Source organism: Ambystoma mexicanum, chromosome 3q (genome assembly GCF_040938575.1).
Source record: "Ambystoma mexicanum isolate Mex_15411 chromosome 3q, UKY_AmexF1_1, whole genome shotgun sequence".
Lineage (NCBI taxonomy): Eukaryota > Metazoa > Chordata > Amphibia > Caudata > Ambystomatidae > Ambystoma > Ambystoma mexicanum.
The window spans coordinates 458,052,239-458,075,098 of record NC_090926.1 but is presented as its reverse complement, the minus strand read 5'-3'; positions in this window follow the sequence as shown (position 1 = coordinate 458,075,098).

Below are 22,860 nucleotides of genomic sequence, written 5' to 3'. Positions count from 1 at the left end.
AGGGAAACGTCATCTATCTATCGAGTTTCCTGCTCGATCAATAGGGATCCTCATCTACTCATTGATCAATAATCACCAAATCGTAGGAAACTGCACACACACACCCTTACACGTGGTCGCGACCTAGGCCAATCAGTGTCTACGGGCGGCCGCACGTGATGTTTTCGTGCTCCGCCCCCTCCTCTTCGTAATTTAGCGGACTGCTCTCGCACTTGTCCAGCTACCATTCACTTCACCGTCAACACTAATTTATCAAACCTTCGCCGTGCACCTGTGTAACACCTCCCGCCTCCCGTATTCTATTCCTCCCCCCTCCCTCACAATTTCACATTGCTTGTTGGGCGTGGCATACTCACCAAGTTCTCTTGATGCGGGGCCGCTCGACTGCGTGCACCCCTCCAAGCGGCTCGCCACCTCCCCTCGTCTGGACCACGTCTGGACACTCGCCAACCGCGGGCGGGATACTTCTCAACCGGCTCCCGAAGGCCAATATCCGGATTGCGCTGTCCGGTCATCTCGCAGTTCTGCGATGGTCCTGTAGTCCTCAAAAGGGGGCAGCGGCAGAGGGGGCCGCGCCGCCGGGCCTCCTCGCAACGGGAGCACTCGGAAAAATAAAATAAAACAGATCTTAAAGAGATCTCAGCAGTGCCTCCAACCTGTCGGTGGGAAATTCTCCCGGGGCCGGCTGGGCCGTCCGCGGACCTCCGGGCAGGGAGGCCCCAACTCCTCCCGCGTATCCCAAAAATGAGTATGAGGCACACGCAAGAAGCAAGGTGATTCTGCTGTTTATTAAACAAACGGCAGGGATGGGTCAAGGATCGTACGCGTCCGTCCTGACACACTCTCTCAATTCGTGGGGCTCGCAGGCCCTTTTTACTTTAGTAAGACGCGCTACTTGCGTCACCTGGGAAAGTTAGCAAAAAAACCTATCGCCACTCTGGATTGGTTCCTCGAATGGTAGGGTTAGTATAGCATACGTATAGAGAACGCTGTTAGTGGTTGAGGGTCAGTCAGGTGGTATACTTGGGTTGTCCCTTCAATTAGATACATGAAAATTGTTACATGAAGACCCCTGAGGATTGGCTAATGTTAATGGCGTCAGTGATAAGAGCCCCGTTTTCTGATTGGTCCACTCGCGAGCCCCCCAGTCTGGGACCATCGCTGTTACCAGCTCGCGGTGCACATGTCATTTGCAACAATGTATAACTATGGGTATGTGCAGACAATGCGAGGATTTGTTCATATGTTGGAGGGCAGACTACTCCCACTGCCGCAGATGTCCATTGAGTCGCTTAATTGTTGCTGCCTGTGTCTAAAAACGTGGGATCCAGGCGCCTCCCTCCTCCTGGGCCTGGCACCCTGTCACCTTGGTGACATAAGGAGAGACTGTGGTTGAAGCAGAATTCTGCACATTTAATATAGCATCTTCCACTGTGTGCCTGGCTTAGTTTGCAGGTGTGGCCTTGGCTTCGGCTTGTGGCATGCGAGTTTGCAACATTGTGCCCTTGACTGTCTGTTCTTGCCGGGCTCATTCTGCAGGGTCAGCAATTGTACTTTTGCTCGTTCAATGTTCATGGAGGCTCTTGCTTGCGGCCTACTTGGGCCTGGTGCATAGGTGGGGACGTTTGATGCACGGCGCTTTAGGTTATGGTATCATATTGTTTTATCCCCAGTATCATATCTTCGTTATATTTCTCATTGCAATGCATGCGGTAGGAGAAGCGTCAGCACGCATTTTAGATGGGTTCCTTGTGCGCCTTGCGTTTCTGCATTTTGAAAAAAGCTTATGTGAAAATAATAAAGATGCGCGTCAGTGGGTGTGCCCGTCACCTACGTCATAGCACTGGATATGTTCTTCGTGTGGATTGGTGTGGGAGTGTCCAGTGTGCATGTTTGCACGGGTGTGCTGACCGTTGGCTAGGTCGTCATGGCATCTCTAACGATGTGTTCATTTACTGTTGAATGGTTCAGTCGAGTTCATCCATGCCGCAGGCGTCGGCATGAGCAGGGCAGGCTGGTGGCCAGGCTGGTGGGCACATCCGTATGTTCCTGTACCAGGGTATTTGGTCGTCTGGTAGATAGGCAAACTCCTCTCGTGGCGGATGTCTGGGCCGCGATCCTCTAGGCCAGGGGCGTGAGGGGACTGGTGGGAGTCTTTTGTTCCATTCTCCCACTTCACTGGGATGCTGAGGGAAACCCTTATTGATATATTTTTAGGTCCAGTTCATGTACTCTGGATGACAACCCTTATATAATACCCCTCTCTTAGAATCTCCCTAACCCCACTGAGCCAACAAGTAGGTCTGTTTTGCAAATTTAAAAGGTTTATTTGGAAAATTAAACAATATATATATATATATCACACTTCTATAAATAAATTGATAATGGATAGTACACTTGTGAATATGAGCAGTAATCAGCAATAGGTAATCCTACAGTAGCACAGTTCTTTACAATCAATGAGGAGTTAGTATAGGATGGATAAGGTAGCAAAATACTTTTATGGTTTCAAGGGAAAAGCAATGAGGAATAAAATGCAGTACAGAAATACTTGATGTGATTTTAGCACAAGATAAGATAATCACTTTTTCTCTGGCATTTCACCCCCCCCCCCCCCTATGCAATGTAAGAAATGGAAGGAGATGGAAAGAGGAGCACACAGTTCTCAGGAATGCAATCAAATACAATACGAAATTCAGTTCCCCCCCAGCAAGCTTAGAGGAAACAGGTAGAAGTTTGAAACACAGGCCCAAAATGCTTTTAAATGTGATGGCAATGGATGGGAAAATGTGCTAACTGATTTTAATTCCCTCTAGAGATTCAGGGTGAGTGAGAGATGCTTGTTGGTATTAGTTCAGGCTCACTTTAGCAATGCTCTATGAGTTATTACCAGGTTGCAAACGGATTTAAAAAAAGGAAAGAATGGAGCTGCTATTTTGACAAGTGGAGAAATTGAGCCAAAATCGCAAATCGCGGTAAATTTCGCGAGTGTGTAAATCGTGATTGCGGAAAAAGTATGGAAAGCCTATAATCACAGGTTTAAAATGAAAGTTAAATTCCGTTCCTAGCCCAAACAGTTCCAGAGATACGGACAATTTAATAAAGGTAGATTTTCGGATTTAAAGTAAAACTCAAAATGACAGGTGACAGCTTGCAGCTGCAGAATTGACAGGTGACAGTTGTGCAGCTTTAAAAATGACACATGACACGATTTCCAGGAGGCAGTTCTACTTAGGTTAAAATAGATTGAATTAGATTAATTTAACTAAGAGATTGGTTCTGCACAGTTCTGCTAGGTACTCACAATATAAATTGGAAATAGGCCTCGTCACGGATCTGGTCAACACGTCCAGTGGCGGTTCTCTCTGCTCGGCGGGTCAATCAGGCACCGGTTCTGCTCACAGTGATCCGGATCTCTGGTTCTGCTCACAGCGGTCTGGGTCTGGTCTGCGGTTCCGGCAAAAGTTCTTGGCACAGAATTCAAACAGCTCGTGGAATAGTTTGCAGATGATTTTAAGGATGCTGAGGCCTGCTGAGAAGAGTTCTCAGTTTGTGGGTTTAGGTCCTTGCTTTAAGTTCTGAAGTAAAGTTCTGGTCTTTGGAGATTGATGGATGTGAAGTCTGGAGTCTCCCGGCAGAGCGTCCCGCAGAAAATGGAATTGAATGTCTCTACCTGTCCCAGCAGTCTCTTTTTATGTGTTTTGAAAGTGGGTGTGTGCGTGGCATAACTGAGCCTGCCCCTCTCTACTTGTCATTGGCCCAATTCTCCCCTCTTCCATGATTGGGGGAAGGAAATGGATTGTCATCATGATGAGGTCTGTTTATGGGTCAGAGGATCCTCCCCTGGTCAATTTGCCCACAAATCTATATTTGATTCAAATATATATTTCCCAGATACACAATTTGTTGAAATTACATGTACACATTATATATTCCTTATGGTCCATTCTTGTCCGCCTCTGATCTTCCTGGGGGCTTGCGTTCAGAAATGACAACATTTTGCACTTTTTGACTGGTTTACCAATATCGGACATTTACCAAAAATTACACACATGTGCGCAAGGAGTATGGACATTAATTGATGAAGTGTCCGATTTTTAACATGCAGACATTTGGAGTGAGACCCTATTTTCCGCTTGCAACCCCCCAGAATACACCACAGGGTCCTAACGCCTCTTAAAACGTGCACAGAAAAATCACAAGAATAATGATATTACTTATATAATTTTGACCAGTCTGCACTATGAGTTATCTATCTTTTAAACTTATGCCCTGGTCAAAAAGGGGTGTGGCTTCCCACATCACATGGTGGAAGAACTGGTTTATCCACTTCCCCCAAGCTCAGCTGGCTCTCACAGGCACTTCTCCTCCAACTTCTCCCAAGAGGAAGCCACTTTACGGCCCTCCCCAATATAACATTTGCCTGAGTCCATTGTTCAGTTTCCTGCAGTACCCAGGTAATTCAATCAGAGAGGTGTCACCTCCTTCTTGTGGGGGCAGCAGAATGCAGCCAGGCCTGGGAACACAGCTGTTGATCCAGTTTCAACTCCTGTCGGGGGTAGTTGTCAGGCAGAATCCAGTTTCATTAAGCCAGGTTTCAGCTAAATGTCACTTTTTGTTCCCAGTTTTCTACATTCAAATCAAACTGACAATTTTTACACATGCAGCTAGAGTGCTGATTCTAAGTTCAAAACTATGACATTTCAACAGTTACAAACTATGTGACACTCAAAAGTAGGTCCCTCATTTAATTTAAACATTTCGATTTGAGTGGTTTTCAGTTCAGTTTAACTTAAGCGGCTGACCTCCACAGCTCAGCCAGTTTTGTTATGAACATTGTTTTGGGCTCTTTTTCTTTCCAGATTTTGTATGCACACAAAAGTTCATTCTGCCAAATGTCTGCTGGGTTTCTGTGAGATTTTTGAATATCCTGCAATGTTTGACATAGGCATTTTTAGCTTCCATTCAGAGAAACCAAGGTGATTTCAAAGGGCTTTTTAAGCTAACAGGCACTGCTGTTTTTCCTTTGGCACACATTCCACTCATGGCAACCCTGGCCCATCACGCTCGCACTGGTGGGTGGAAGGTTAGGCGACCATTTTGGTGTGCGCACAAACTGCGCGGTTCTCCTGGATTCTGGCGCACATGTGGGCTTTTTGGCCATCTTGGATTTTCTAAGCCCACAGCACCAAATGTTGCAGCTTAATGACTCAAACGTGGGTCAATACACCTGACATTAGACTACGCACAAACATGTAATATGTGTGTTAAATTAAATGCACTGAATAATGCAAATAGTAAATGCTATCAAAAGCAGCACAAAACATAAATAAAAACAGTCTAACATTTTAATGAAACAAAAATATTTACACAGCACATTACATCGCTTGCACTATAAAGTATTGTAGAGCAAATACAAAATATTGCAGAACAAAAACAGGGTCAGTTAAGGTTACCATGATATTTGATTTTGAAATATATATATTTTTAATGTACTAATAAAGTTGATTATGTTGTTTTCTTAACATTAGTATTTCTGATGTGTGTAGACTTCAAGTTTTTGTTGGTTTAACTGTAATTCTCTTTTGTAAAATAGCTTTTTCCCCAAATAGTCTATAATGTAAATAAGTGCCAAATAACAGTTTGTTTTCATGAGTTTATGAGCAGTTCTAGAGGTTTTACTTTTCTTTTTATTAACAGCACTGTCAACTTTAATGCTAATGTGTTTTTTTCAACTGTTGTGTTAAGTCTGTGGGTATGTGCTTGCTGATCAAATCTCTATATACTGATGTTGTGTACATTACATATTTTTTTCTATCTTCTCCAATGCTTTGGTATATTATCGAAATAAAGATACAATAATAACAATTTATCATCTGCATGAATATACCCAATCACAGAAACGACATTGCTTACCTAGCCTAAATTATTTGGGAAAAACAACAAATAAATATAGCCGTCCATGCCATAGGACCATTTGTACACGTGTGTGCTGCTGCCCCTTTTAGACTGGGTGCAACCCAAATACAGGCAGCAAATGAAGGGTACTGCAGGCAGCCCTTTACCTAGTAACTGTACCATGCTGCAATAGTCTACTAATACCAAGAGCGTAGATTCTGCCCACATGCCAACATCCTCAACTTCTATTCAGGATACAAAAGGCGAATGTTCAGGTTTGGTGATCGCCCAACTGTTAGAAAAAAATACATACAGTGTTGTTTTCAAAATGGCAAAGAAGATGCGCTAGAGTCAAAGATGGCTGATGCCAACTCATATCATTTCCTGTTAAAGGCTTTATGTTGCTATGCCTGGGGTTCAAAAGATGTGCCATATCTTTTTCAAACAATAACCCACTGCACTGGCAACATCTACATGTCCTCACATCAAACGGGCTTGGTGTCCAAAGGAGTTCTACTTAAGTCACCTGTTCCTAAGGCTTCCACTTGGCCTTCAGGTGGCAGACTTGAATAAGAAACCAGTGATTCTGCAAGTAGGTCAGAATGTGCAAGATGACCGGCTCCAGGGAGCAGCATTTCCTGTCATGTATCTTTTCTGTCACTTTACAAGGTCTCTTGTAGTTAATTGGCACCCTGGAGGTGCTTCAGCCAATGAAGTAGTTGGAAGAAGCAACTACAAGTCTTTCGATGAGCAGTACCCGCACTCTTTTGAAAAAATAATCAATAATGTCACATTTCCGATTTTGAATAGTTTTTCAAAAATTGCACTCCCGCTTGTGTAAAAAAATGACTCCAACTCGGTTTAACATAGGCTATTATAATTATAATGAACACATTTCTGGTCTATCAATGAGGTCATTGCAACGTTGTGATCGTGCAAGAAAAGGTTGGGCAGCTGTAATCACCAAATCAGTGGAGAGCAGCTCAAATGTCCATCCCATGCAAGTTCGAGGGAACGTTGTGCATAAATGGTAAGAATATCAAAAACGGATTAGCACCATTAAAAATATGTCATCACATAATTCTGTGTCCTGTGATGTTAGTGAAAAGATGTATGTCGTGCATGTGATTACACGTATGAAGTCAGGCATACACTGTTGGCATTAATCACTTGCATGACATCAAATATTACAGAGAAGATGGCAATAAAAAAGAATTCGACTTCATGCTTAAATGTAAATAAAATCATTGTGTATTGTGTGAAAGGAAATCAAGTACATTACTTTTTTTGACCGTGAAAGAGAAAGTAAACAATATTAAGCAATTATGAATGACTAGGGAGAAGAAATATGCCAATCAAATATACTGGCATGCCGAAACAACTTATACCCAAACTGTGGAAACAGATTAAATAAATAAATAAATATCTATATCCTGATTCATTTCCACAGGGTTCAATGAATTCAAATGGAATATCCAGAAAGCTGCACTAAATGTTTTCCTCAGCTGGAGGGGCTTGGATGCCCCCACTAAGGCCCAACACCAAGGCATTCTCCTGTCTGGCGTGTCCAGCCGTGGCTGGTGTGCTGGGCATATCCCTTTCATTTTCATAACATCCCTCTCTACATTTTGTTCATTTACCTTCACACTCACATGGCAAGGCTCTCTTCCGATGAACTTCGTTCCAACAAGCAAGTTTTTGCGAGTTGCAGTAAAGGCTTGCCTTTATCACTGTCGCTGTCGATTTTCCCAAACTGTGCACACATCCTAATGTTGCACTTAACCCATTTGTATCTGCCTACTGTTGTAGCCCGCATTACCTTGTGTTGAGGCTTTCCCAAACTGTGCACCCATCCTAATATTGCATATTATCCATTTGTATCTGCCTAGGGCTGTAGCACCCATCCTAATGTTGCATTGTACCCATTTGTATCTGCTTATTGTTGTAGCCCCATAACTTGTGGTGAGGCTTTCCCAAATTGTGCATCCACTCCAATGCTCTTTCTTCATGTGGAGCCTTGGGTTGTGTTTGAACCTGCCCACTTGCACTTAATGTACACTTCTCCTCTCTCCTGCTTGAGCAATACTCCTTCCTCCCCTTCCTTCACCTTCTCTGCTATTGCACTAGCATGCTCCGAATTGTGCGAGACCTAATAGGAATGCTATTGTTTGTCTTCTCCTTGCTCACCCCATCACAGACCTCCACTCTTCCCACTCTCCCCTCCTAACCTAGTAGGAACGTTATTGTTTGTCTTTCTTCCCTGTTTATCCCCATCCTACACTTCCCTTCCTTCCTCGCTCCCCTCTTTCTGTTACTGCACTTGCATGCTCTGAATTGTCTCTTGACCTAGTAAGAATGTTATTGCTTGTCCTCTTTCCTTGTTCTTCCACATCCTACACTTCCCCTCTTCCCCCTTTCACCTCATTTCTGTTAATGCACTTGCCTGCTCTGAAATGACTCACAACTTAGTAGGAACATTTTGATTGTATCTCTTCCCTGCTCCCCCTTCTTACACTTCCCATCCTCCCCCTCTCCCCGGCACTCGTGTTACTGCAATTGCACATTCCACATGTCTCAAGACATAGTAGGAATGTTTTTTTGTTTTTTCTTCCCTGTACCTCCCTCTCCCCTGTCTTGATGAGCCTTGAAACACCATTTTGCTGTATAGACGCATTATAAATACCCAATAAATAAATTAAATAAATAACCCTTCACGTCTTTTATTTGAAGATTATAATCTGGTTTTCTAGATTGTAGGGGAAATGGTCATGTCCAAAAACACTGAGTGGCCTCTTGAAAGCACAGAAATGTTTAGCTAAATGTATTTACCATTGTTCATCTATTTAATTTGCACTCTAAAAACATAATTTCAATATCCTAGTGGTTTAACCCACATATAAGTGTCCATTTGATATTTAAAACAAAAGATAACATGAGTGGTTAAGCATGCGATAAGGGGTTAAATGTTGAATAAGGCACCAGGTCTGGATAATGTCCCGGCTGACCTTTTCTTAGTACAGATTCATCGATGAACCCCAATCCTCACTCTTGGTTTTAATGCTATTACTGAGGGTGGTTGTCCCCTCTTATAGTCCACAGCCCTGATCCAACCTATTTTCAAATAAGTTTCATATAGGCTGATATCCCTTCTGGATTCTGTTTTTAAAATGTTTGGGCGTGTGGTCCTTGCTAGGGTGGAAGCTTGGTGATAGAAAGCAACATTGTATCTCCGATCCTGCTAGGTTTTAGAGCGTGCCTAGGTACATCCGAGCAATAGTTGAATCTGTACCTAATCAGGATCGAATGAAAAGGATCGAATGACAAAAGGTTTGAGTCAAAAGGACCGAAAAAAAAGGTCGAATGCCTTTATTTAAATGTATATTTTTTGGGCTTCCGTATAGGTAAAAAAAGTGTTTTTTACACCAAAAACGGTGGTTTGGGGGGGGGACCCCCAAAAAATAAAATAAAGAAATTCAACCCTTTTTTTCGGTCCTTTTGACTCGAACCGTTTGTCTTTCGATCCTTTTCATTCGATCCTTTAACCTATAACCAATCATAACACAGTCATTGTATATTAAGGAGGAGCCTGTCTTCTGGCCTTCATGGACCTGTGCATAGTTTTTTATAAAGTTAATCGTGTTAAGTTATGTATGTGCTCACGACCATGAACTGTCTAGGGGGAGGTTGTGCCGCTTCTGATCAGGCGTCATTATTCCAGCCAGGTCTGTGTTAGAAGTGGTAGAAATGAGTGCTGTACAGATTACTTTCTGGTGGAGATGGGTGTGCACCACGGCTGTGTCCTGGCACCACAGTTAATTAGCTTTTACTTCATTGGTCTCTACGACCATCTGGTTAAATCTACCCCAGATATCCTGAGGCTGGATGGGAGAGTGTCACCTCCACTACACTGCATGAATACAGCATCCAGCTCCCGGACCCGGAACATGAGGAGATGAATAGGTGAGCACGGTCCTCGTGCCACGACCCTCTCCTTTCTCCTGCATCCGTGCCTCATAAACACCTTTGGCCCACCCCCTGCACACTATACTGCAGGCCCACCTGTGTTCCATTAACACACGGGCCTACAAAATTGGCAGCACACTTCCCGAAATGGCCGCACGTTATTATTGTTGACATGCTGCCTAGCAACAGCATCATTTAAATCAAGTCCATCCGCCGGCAGGCGGAAGCCGGCACTCTACGAGAGAAGCGCCGTAGAGAAAAGCGTCTGTTTGCGCACTGTGGTGCATGTGGGGCCAGATCCATATCCTCTTCCATTTCAGTTTCGCAAGGTAAGGTCAATATCTCATCATATATTCGACCATACCACTTCCCGCAATCTCCCTGATTCATGACACCGTCCAGCTAAACTAATTGGAACTTACTTATGATGTCGTATTGCATCAGCATATATGAATACTCAAGCCATTGATTTGCATGATACCACATGGCTCATGGTGCCTTTACTTTTGCCCAGTATCAATGACACTGCTTGCACGCTGAACATCCGCTTAGCCCTCTAAAACCTATTCACTGTGCCTCTGAAAGAGCAAAAACTGAAAACGTCCTGACTTTCTTCAACCAGATTGTAGTGTGGATTGCTGCCTATGCCTAAATTGATTGCTGCCTACGCCCAAATTAATTGTTACTGCATTGATTGCTGCCTACGCCCAAATTAATTGTTACTTCATTGATTGCTGCCTATGCCTAAACTGATTGCTACCTACGCCCAAATTGATTGCTGCCTATGCCTAAATTAATTGTTACTGCATTGATTGCTGCCTATGTCTAAATTGATTGCTGCCTACGCCCAAATTGATTGCTGCCTATGCCTAAATTACTTGTTACTGCATTGATTGCTGCCTATGCCTAAATTGATTGCTGCCTACGCCCAAATTGATTGCTGCCTATGCCTAAATTACTTGTTACTGCATTGATTGCTGCCTATGTCTAAATTGATTGCTGCCTACGCCCAAATTGATTGCTGCCTACGCCCAAATTAATTGTTACTGCATTGATTGCTGCCTACGCCCAAATTGATTGCTGCCTACGCCCACATTTATTGTTACTGCATTGATTGCTGCCTGTGCCTAAATTGATTGCTGCCTATACCCAAATTGATTGCTGCCTTTGCCCAAATTAATTGTTACTGCATTGATTGCTGCCTATGCCTAAATTGATTGCTGCCTATGCCCAAATTTACTGCTGCCTTACGCCCACATTGATTCCTACCTGTTGTGCTGCCCTTGCACTACTGACCACTACTAAGTTGCTACCATCTCCTAACTCATACAAATCACTGTTGACTCATGCACACCCCTCGTCGTAACATGGCTAACATCACACCCCCTTCAGCACTCATCCTTCCAACCCCCTTCCTCCCATCCTTCTTCACCAAACCCAACCCACGAGTGAATCTGGTGAAACCTAACCTTACCTACACCACACGCCCCAGAAACACCAGCTCCAGAAACCAAACAGCAGGTCTCCGCTCTAGACACCCACCGAAAACCTCACCTGCCAACCGTGGCAACCACCAGACCACAGACCTCCCCAAAAACGACACCAACTTTAACGTACACAATAAGCACAAGCGTTCACCTCCAGCCACTACCGCGGAGACATCCACAAGCAAAAAAGGAAAGTCAATCGGCATGACACCCCCAGCCTGCAATGTGCTCTGATCAATGCCCGCTCCCTTCCCGCCCCCGCCACAGAAATCCATGACCTCCTAAGCAACCTCGACCTCGATATCTTAGCCATCACTGAAACCTGGCTTCACAATGCCGCTGGCCCTGCACTCATTAGCTATCCCACCAGGGTACACCATCTTCAGACAGGACAGACCGTTATCTACAGGCGGGGGAGTAGCCCTCATAGTCAAAGAACACTTAGATATAAGACAATTCTCATCTGAACTCGGAGACAATATTGACTCCCTCACCGCTAAAATCTCACTATCAGCGTACACCACCATCACCATCTACTTAGTATACCACACTCCAGGCCCCATATCTGACTTCCAGGAAAACATTACCCACCCCCTAGCTGAAAACCTAAAAACAACCACCAAAACTATCCTCTTAGGCGATCTCAACCTGGGTTTCAACGACAAGAAGGACAGACCGTCCACAGCCCTAGCACTACAAGAACTAGGCTTCGAAAAAAAAATCCTCGCTCCTACGCACTGCAAAGGATGCACACTGGACTGGGTAGCCGACCATAACTGTAGCATCGATATCAGCTCCATCACACCTACCCCTTGGTCGGACCACTCGCTTATTCACTTCTCCATCCCCACCCTCGCTAGCACAGAGACAAAACTCAGCCCTGCACCACCAGCCATGGCAAGAAGCGCCAGGAACCTTACTAAAGAAAGGATCCTACCATATCTAGACACTCTTACTAACAACCTCTCAGCCACCACAGACCCAGCAGTACTGGCGGACATCTACAAAGCCACTATCAGTACAGCCATAGACATCATCGCCCCTCTCCAAAAGAAAAAATCCAAAAATATCAAACACTCCAACACTTGGTTCTCATCAGAACTAAAAGATCTACGCACCAAATAACGCAAAGCACTGAACTCTTGGCAAAGTTCTCCTAGTGCCTCCTCACTATCCTCCTACAAATCACTGGCCACCCAATATAAAAAAGCCATCATTACAGCTAAGTCGACTTCCTATAACGACAGAATCTCCAATGCCAGCTCAGAATCTAAGGAACTCTTCACCATATTCAAGAAACTATCCACACCTGCCACCAAGTCTCAAGAGATCGTTTAAGACCAAGCCTGGTGCAACACCATAAGGTATGCCCTCCTCAACAAAATTGAGCTTCTCCAGAATAAATTTCTAGACCACTACAAAAACCTCACTGAGCACCTCTTAGCAACTGCCCACGCGGAAATAGTGTCTGAGGTCAAAGAAAAAAAAAAAAAAAACATCACGCCATTCAAATTTAGAGAAGTTTCCGAACTAGAAATCATAGAAATCGTGAATAAAATCAAGCCTTCCAACTGCAAAGGCGATGCCTGCCCTGCTAAACTATTCAAAGACTGCGTAGAAACATTGGCACTGTTTCTTAAATCGTTCATCAATGCCTCCTTCAACTCTAACTCAGTTCCAGACAGCCTAAAAGAAGCGTGGGTGTGCCCACTTCTCAAAAAACCCATCCTAGATCCCGAAAACGCTAACAATTATAGACCCATCACCACCGTACCCTTCTTGCTCAAGATCTTGGACAAGATGGCCTACACGCAAATCCAACAATACTTGGAAGAAAACCAAATCCTAGGGAAAAGACAATCAGGCTTCCGCCCAGGACACGGGACCGAGACTGCCCTGCTCGATCTTAAAATTCAACTCAATGACATCATGGATAAAGGTAAACCAGCACTCCTGCTGGACCTGTCTGCTGCCTTCGATCTGGTCAACCACGACATCCTAGGCACACAACTCAAAAACGAAGCCCACTTCTCTCCACAAGCCATCTCATCGGTCACTTCCTTCCTTGAAGGTTTACTCATGAAAGTCTTCTCAGACTCTGCCTGCGCCACCCCCACCACCATCCACTGTGGTGTCCCACAAGGCTCCTGCACTGTCCCCACACTATACAATATCTTCACTCTCCCACTTTTCAATGACCTAGATCGCCGCGACATAGCCTACACCAACTATGCTGACGATACTCAAGTTCTACTCCCCCTCAGAGGCATCTATGAACAAGACGCCGTGGCACTAACCAAGATCTATACAGCCATCCAAACCTGGATGGCAGCCAATGGCCTATGCCTAAACGGAGACAAAACAGAGATCCTCATAGTTGGCACTAAAGAAATCTTAAACAAACTCCCACCACAATACAAAACCTTCAAAATCGATAACTCCACCATCACAGTCTCATCGGCTGTAAAAACCCTAGGAGTATACCTTGATTAAACACTATCCATGTCACGGCAGGTAAATGCCATAGCGTCATCCGCTGCACTCACCACCAAGATAATTAATGCAGTGAAACCTTTGCTCTCAACAAAAAATTGCCTGTCAATAGCCAGAGCCACAGTAGGTACCAAGCTGGACTACTGCAATGCCCTCTACCTGGGCACTTCGACAAAAAACATTTAAAAAATGCAAGTCACTCAGAACAACGCCTTAAGAGCAGCCCTGAGCATTCCGAAAAGGGAACACATTTCCCATGCCAGAAAAGAGGCCCACTGGTTACCCATAAAAGAACGGATCCTCTTCAAATCTATGGCTATTACACACAGATGCCTCTCCGCTGACGCCCCAGCCTATCTAGCCGAAAGGATCACCCACATCGCGTCCTCCAGACCCACCAGATCACACCTGTCTAACCAGACCTATGTACCCACTTTCAAAAGAACTAAAGCTGGGGGTTCTAGCTTCCAGCACCTAGCTCCAAAAAACTGGAACGCCCTTCCTACGGTACTCAGGAACGAAAAATCATACCAAGCTTTCCGCAAATTGCTAAAAACCACCCTCTTCAACTAACTCTCTCTTCATACTGATTTAATGTGACATCCCTATATAACTATGCGCACACTGGTTCTTGTGACAGCATGTATCAACCACACGTGTATCTAGTCTATGTAACCCGTCAAACCACCTACCTGTTGTAAATTATGTATCTTGAAATGACATGTATTAAGTGAGAATACTTGACCAGCGCCAACATGCCCCTGGGCAGATGTGCGCTATACAAATCCAAATAAATAAATAAATAAATAAATAAATAAATAAATAGCTTACGCTGATGACACTGTTGTTGTCTCACGTACACCAAGAGCACTCCAGAAATTAATTTCAGACTATACGACCTGTATGGATGACTTGGACCTATAGGTCAATGTTCAGAGGTCAAATGTAATGGTTTGTTTTAAAGGGAGGTGGGCTCCGAAATCCCCCCCCCCCATGATCAGCAAGGGTGCAATTATTCCCATTGTCATAACTTTTTCATCTAATTTTTCCTCGGCCAATCACTTTACGAAGCAGTCTGTAAAGTTTAGGCAAGCACTTGGGGGGGTTGAACAGGCCTTTAGCCTTGTTCAAAACCAAACCAATGGCTCTGATTTCATAGATTTATAATAGTAATGCAATTTCAGTGGCTAAACATGGAATGGAAGTCTGGGGGTTCAGTAATGTAGGTCCTTTGCAGATAATTGAGAACAATATTTTTAAACATATTCTGGTTCTTCCGTTTTGCAACTAATTTTGGTGTACATCTTGAACTTGCTTGCTATTTCATATGTAATTCTCTATCTCTTCAGCCCTTATTTGTTTGGTTCAGAGTATGGTGTAATGTCAAAGCCATCCTGACGCAAGAGCTCCTTAAATATATCAGTTAAAAAAATCCTAATGCTAGGATCCCATGGCTGGCCAGTGTAAAACTTGAGTTGAGAAACATAAATGCTCGCCAGCAGTTCCATTCTCCAGAAACTCTATTGCCAAAACAGGTTAAGGCGTGGAAAGCACGTGCAAGAAGTCTCAGGATAGAGAAAAGAGAATCCATTGAATTGCTTACTCCCTTCAATACAAGACATGTAATTGTATCAGGTCAGGGTGTTCAGAAATATCTTCTGTGGGCTGAGGTCCCAAGTCACAGAATGCTGATTACCAGAACAGGTTTTAACTGTCTTCCTCTTGGAGCCACTGTGGCAGTCTGGGAACGTAATCCCTCCAAAACATCTTGTGTATTATTTCGTAATGCCTCGTTGGAGGAACTAGCACACTTTTTATTGTTTTGCCCAGCATATTCTGAGCTCAGAGCAAGGACCCTGAGACCGATTTAGCGTGAACTTGGTTTTACACAATATAAGCCAGCTTTGTACTTTTTGTTGTGGCTGATTCTCCAAGAGTGGGATGGGCCTTACTAACCTTTTTTAGATGTGCGCTTGGTAAAAGAAAATCCATTATGAATTAAAGTTTTTATTTGTTCCTTTATACTCATGTTTTACTGCATTATTGTTTTTATGTTTGTGATATTTTGATTGTTGATGTGATGTAATTTGTATATGCGTTTTGTTATGGATGGTGTTTTTATCTAATTGTGACCTCCAAATCTTCATGGTCTTCCCTCAAAATATTTAGCAATGCATGATGAGTGACCTTCCTGTCTAATTGGACCCCTAGCAACTCCTTGTCAACATGGTTAAAAGAACTTGAAAGATCCATAAGTGCTTCATACAGTTGGATCCTTAACCTGTGCTTTACTTCCTGCATGACTGCAGAAGGTTCAATGCCTGTTTGCTGGTTCCAGGCCTTCATGTGACCCAAACTGTACTTGAAATACCACATAATGGTTTGCTGTCCAGCCCAACATCCTAGAAATAACAAATCTCCCAAACATTTTAGGCATTGCATCCAATATTGACATCAGAAGGTGGTTGTCAGTTTACCATGTTTGTCCATTTTGTAAATGGGAACTCCAATAGAAAGCTTCAGGCTAGATGGACTCTTCTCGCACATTAAAGACAATGGTCAGCACTGGAGCCTAGATGGGAATGTCGAAGATATGTACACCTGCTATGCATAAATCAGGTGTTGGGCTCTTAAGTGTATCAGTCTTTCCTAAGACTGAAATAGTTCTAATTTAGAAATATCTGACATGGTGAGCCCTTTCAATTAATCTGAGGGTTTTCAGTGACAGGCTTCTGAGCAACATGGCTGTCAATCAAAATATGAAACCGAAATATCACTGGAAGATGATTTGCTCAGTCACACTCTTGACAATTTGCGGTTCAGCTTTGGTGAGGTACATTACCGGACATTCCTGTCACCACAAGGGGCCAGAATATAGAATGGTACTTTTATACAGACGCTTTATATAGTGTTAGCATCAGCAGTTGTATTTGTATATGCTTTCCTATTTAACGCTATATCAAATGGCGCGCCAAGTTCATATTTTAAGGTTTTTAAGAATTCCAGCTTTGCTCTTTGCAGCTAACATTGAAGCAGCTATCTTCCCCTTGGAGATTCTTATGTATCATAAGGACCTTTTCTGAGGACACCAGTAGTTACAGTTCACTCAAGATCCTATAAAAATATATGCGGAGCGGTATCTTAGGTCAACTGGATTAAAATGCAATGTGTGTTTTCCTTTATTGATTCCTTAAATAATTGCACTTTGAATGTAAAAAGGGAGTGTTATCACTTCAGGCCCCACCTGTTGTTCATCATAGATCCGACCTGTTCCCCCTTTTCGTGCAAGTTCCCCGGTTTCACAACATCCAACAGACATTTTTCTGGTCTGTCCTGAACTACTATATTAGCAATATTAGGCCAGTCGTTTGTCGGGGACAAAGAATAATCAACAGTGCTGCTCTTTCTTCTTCCACTATTACAGGTAGTGTGCCCTGGGGAGTTGTAGAGAGTTCTTCAACCATTGTGACTGGAACCATTCTCCTGCAGGCAAGTGAGAAACCATGTGCCATTATCATCCCTTCTGTAGTCTGATAGGATCATCCAGGTGATTCCATGAGAATGATCTTTCTCTGCGTGATGGGGGTTGCTATCACTCTTGAAGGGAGATCAGAGAGGATATATCTTTGGACCTTTATTAGAATTGTAAATGTTTATCAAGATCAGACTGTGGCATGAGATGGATATTAACTCTAGAGAAGCAAAATAATCAGTAGCAACAGTGTCTTCAATTGATAATATATTTCACCTGACTGAGATCCTGATCAACAGACTAGCCATCTTCCTTCCCCTGGATGTTCCTAAGGCCAGTGCTTAGGAACAGGCAAACCCCATCTAGCACATAAGGAAGAGTGGCCCGAGTTTCCTGCAACCTTACAATGTCAAATGATTGACAATCAACTGTTAGGCCACATCGTCCACTTTTCCAGCCAAACCTGCAATAGACAATAATATATTGTTCAGCGGCCCTCCCCATCCCCACTAGTAAGGCACAGAGGTTGAGGCTTAATATCCTCTTTGAGACTTGTCAGTCTACGTCTTTGTACATGCCCAGGGGTTCAACCCTATTTGGGTATTTGAAACTCCCCTCAGTAACAAGATGCTTTCTAAGAGTGTTAACCCTGCTTGAAGTCCCAGACAGCCTAATTGATTTCCCAATATGGTTATGTTTTCCTCACAAAGCCCAGGAGACTCGGGGGACAGAAATAACCCAAAGGCATGACCCTAATGATAGATATAGCACATTAAGAGTCTCTGTCATTCTAAGACTTTTTCCTGTGAAATTAGGTTTTCTCAATGTTAGAGTTTACAGTCAGAAAAAATGGCAAATAAATTTGGGTAGTCAGTTACTTATGTGAGTATACATGCTTTCCAAGAATAAAGATGAGTGGTCAGGACACCTAACATGTGTGGGCCCTATTGGCCACCTGCATTGGCAAACTTGTTTTAATGTACTGAGTGTTGCGATTCCTCCTGTTCGTACTGCCATGTTTTTAAGTGGTGGAACATCATGGGCGCTGCATGTGTCAGTGAGTTGAATTTACCTAGTTTTATGCAAAGTTGGAACAGAATTATGCATATATGTCCATGTGTCATAAATGCATGTATTGCTTTTTATAAAGTAAAAACATAAAAACTACATTTTGTGAATTATTTTAGTGAACTAACTTAAAATATTCAATGACAAAGAGAGTCTGGCTATGCCAAAGCTTTCAAAGTCCCACAGGATTCTTCATTACATAAAATGAAAACGATACAAGGAAATGGAGAAAGACAAGAGCATCTTCAGCTTGTAGGGTATTTTGTGTAAACTTGGGGCTTGGCGGTATTTTCTTACCGCCAAAAACAATGGTAATTTGACAGTGACTATTCCTTGCATTCAGATTGGGTTTGGCTTTATAGTGGTATACATTTTGTTGGTGGTATTTTGGTAAGCATAATTTCTTTGTTTTATTTGTGGCCCCAACATACAAAACCTTTTCATTTGTTCAGACTGTTCTTGTGATCTCTAGAGGCCTCAGACATCTACATTATTCAGAAACACCACATTTTCATATGGAGTGCCACCTATGGCTGTTATCACTAATTTATTTACATTAGTGAGACTATGTTTCCATGGAGTATTCACAATAACATGGGGTATTATCACTAATTTATTTACATTAGTGAGACTATGTTTCCGTAGTGTATTCACAATAACATGTGGTATTATCACTAATTTATTTACATTAGTGAGACTATATTTCCATAGGCCTCTCTCTGCTGATTCATATACGCTCAGCAGACTATTGCATTATATTCCACTCAGAATCCACACACACATACCCTGAGTGGAATCACGCGCACAACTATTTATAATGGCTCATGACATTGCTTCATCTGTATAAGAAACTTGGCACGTTAAACATCACTCCCTCCCCTACAGAGTATTTTCTTTTTTTTTATAGGCACCAAATGAAGAACAGAACCAGGAATACTCTCAGGCACATTGTGTTATCACAATTTCATTTCAAAATGATATACTACCACTCTGGTGAGACAATTCTTTCTGAAATAAACATAAGAGAAACAAATGCAATAATACCACGAATTTCATTTCATGTTTGCAACAAGCAAAAGAGAGATTATATCATGTGTCTTGCAACATTATAACGTGGCAGTTAAACACAGGAGAATTCCCTGCCTGCCTGTCTAATAGTAGATCATTTGTCCGGCAGTAATAGCAATCTCACTCCATTTGTATATTTACCAGCTATTTGTAGCTTTTCAGCACGCAAAATCTCCTGGCTTGTCGTCTTTGAGCAGTGACCCAGGGCTCTCTTTATTTTTCTTTCTTTAAAGCACCCAGCGAGAACATGCAGTTCAATCTGCAATCTGCAGTTCTCAAGGCAGTGCCAAGTGACTAGGAAACCCCAGTCTCTGAAGGTCAGAGGTCCAGCTCCTCACAGCAGCAGAACGAAGGCGACCTCACTGCAACTCCGCAAAATGTCTTCTCCTTGTAATTCTGTCAAAGACACTGCAAAAAAACCCTGTTACCTCCCCTAAGTTTACGTAGATTATTACCTCCTCCTTCCTCAACAATAGCTCACTTTTACAGAAAGCAACTGTGTCTAACTGATTTCCTGGCATTCGAATTTTGCTTCCTGCAAAGGCAGTGAACAGGGCAAAGAAAAATTGCCCGTTTAAAAATGAATCTCAGCCTGCCTCATTTTGCACATGGAAAACACATTATAATGTTAAGTAGTTAGAATCGTGTTAGTATTTGTTAGTTAAGTTAATTAATCAAGTATCTAATGTGTCTCCTGTAGCCTGTCTTCATATAGTGCTTTTAAAATAGATAGCCTGTCTTCATATACATGTCCATATGTTACCCTGGCAACACATGGCTTGCTGTAACACAGCACAGTAATAATGTGATCTCATGCAGTGGCGCTGCACTCCAAAACACGCTCAATTATACTATATATCCCCTCCTTTTTCTGAGAATTTGGCCATGGTCCATGCCACAATTGGAAGAAACCCAACTTGCTCTCTTTCTTCTTTTAAAATGTATGCATATCCAACAAAATGAATATTCATATGTGAAAAATGAAAATTGAAAAATCACTATTCAATCATCATAATATCAAAATTCATCTCTGAGTCCATCAGTTCTTATAAAATATTTTACATATTTCTTCCCAATGGAAGTGTCCATAGTCCAGTGTCTTACTTTTATACTTGAAGTCAATCACAAAACAATTAAATAAAACAAATAGTTAAAATAAAGAATTAACATAACAGATTAAAATAATTAATTAAAATAATAAATACGTGGAACTCCATACTCCAGGACATTTGTCTGCCTCTGATATGTCCCGACCAGCGATGTCACATCATTTGGTTAATTCGGGTACTCTTTCATCCTGGCACTCTTGGATCCTTTTTCCATAGGAGTCATCTCTTTTTGGCATTCCGGTTACTTTGTCTTCACCTCCACCCGGAGGCAGGCATCATTTGATTTTCATCCAGTGGACTCCAGGACTCCATCGTCTCCCGCATCCTACGGTCCCGTGACCTCCGACCCAAAATGCGTTAGTATACTAAATCAAAATAGAAAAGGAACAAATTAAGTACATAGCACAATACTAACTTCACCCTTTTGCCAAAAATAAAATGATATATATCCATGCACTCCATAAATCACTTTCCTCTCTTCCTCTCGCTTTCTGAAATTAAGCACATGTTAAAGAGAAAACAAACATACATAAAATGGCATTCAACATTTAATACATTTTCATTTTGCAAACCAACTCCACTAATTTCAGCTTCCATTTTTTTTTACCTATATACTTATGTAATAATCAATCACCTCTATTTTATTTCTCTGCTGTTGCCCTTTGACTAAACCCATTTACCTTACCTTCTTTTATGTATTCAAGGGACATTATCTGTTTCTAAACACTCAAGCCTTTTAATTTCGTGTCTGGGGTGCCATGGTTTAATTTGGTTTACATGAACACACTGTTCTGTTGCTGTTTCACCTTCAGTTTTCAAAATTTTATAAACCACAGGAGAGACCTTATCTATATTCGAAATGTCCCCTGCCAGGCTGCTAGAAATTTGGAATTTTTCTGTTTACCTTTTCCAAAATGAAATTTATACACCTGATCGCCCACACAGTACTCTTTCACTGATGTCTTTTTATCATAATATGACTTTACACTGTCAGCAGCTCTTTCTAGATTTCGCTGTACAAAAGCAAATGCATGTTGTAAATGCTTCTTCAGTTCATCAATGTATTCATGAACTGTTGATGCGCTAACAAGTGTCTGCTCATGTGTTCTGTATAGCAGGTGTTGTGGTAATACCATTTTCCTACCTGTCAAAACCTCATGTGGGCTAACACCTGTTGCTTTGGCAGGAGTTGATCTGATTGCCATTAGAACCAAAGGTAAATGTAAATCCCAGCTGGAACCTGCTTCTGCCACAAACTTCTTTAATATGTCCAAAACAGACCTATCACAGCGTTGACCTCCCCCAGAAGAAGCAGCTCGATATGCAATATGTAATTTCCTTTTCACTCCCAGTATTTGCCATACCTTACTCATGAGAGCACTTGTGAAATGACTCCCTCTGTCTGATTCTATTCTTTGTGGTAACCCAAACCTTGAAAACACATGATTCACCAGTAATGTAGCTGCTGTTTGCGCACTACAATCTGGTGCAGGAATACACTCAATCCAATTCGACATCAAACACACCACACTCAAAATATAACGGTTCCCCCTGCTCGATCTCTTTACAGGCCCTACATAGTATATTTGCAAATCTGACCATGGAAGAGTTAAGCCTCTTTTCATTAATGGTGCTCTATGCATTGGTGAAGCAAGTTTAAATTGGGCACATAATAGACATCCTCTAGTATATAATTCCACATCCTGGGACATATGTGTCCAGTAAGCATAATCTTTCAGTATCTCCAATGTTTTTGTGAACCTCTGTGGCCTGCAGTTATTGCATCATGTGCATGGTGTAGCATTAACCCTCTGAATGAAAGGGGTACCACCCACTGTATCTGTCCTGTTATAGACTCTCTAATCATGAGTCCATCCTGTAGTCTAATTCGTTTTTTATTCTTTAATAGCACCCACAACTCGTCTTTTCCCATACAATCATTTTCTGTTAAAGGGTTTTGTTCAGGATCTATCAAATGATTATAATAGATTCACAGAATTCGATCATCCTTTTTGTGCCTCAATTAGATCTTGATCTGGTGTATCATGACTCCACTGTACCACTGTCTGATCTATCTCCTTTGGTGCTTTAGAACGTGTTACTGCATCAATTTGTATTTCACCAAGTAAATGTTCAATAGGTAGCAATTCTCCCATCACAGCCCCAAATTTAGCCAGCTGATCTGCCTTATCATTTCCCTCCTTATTCTCTCCTGGAGTTTTTAAATGCCCATGAATTTTCCTCCAGTATATTGTTAAATCATTCTCTGACATCAATTTGTCTATAGCTTGTATCATTTTTC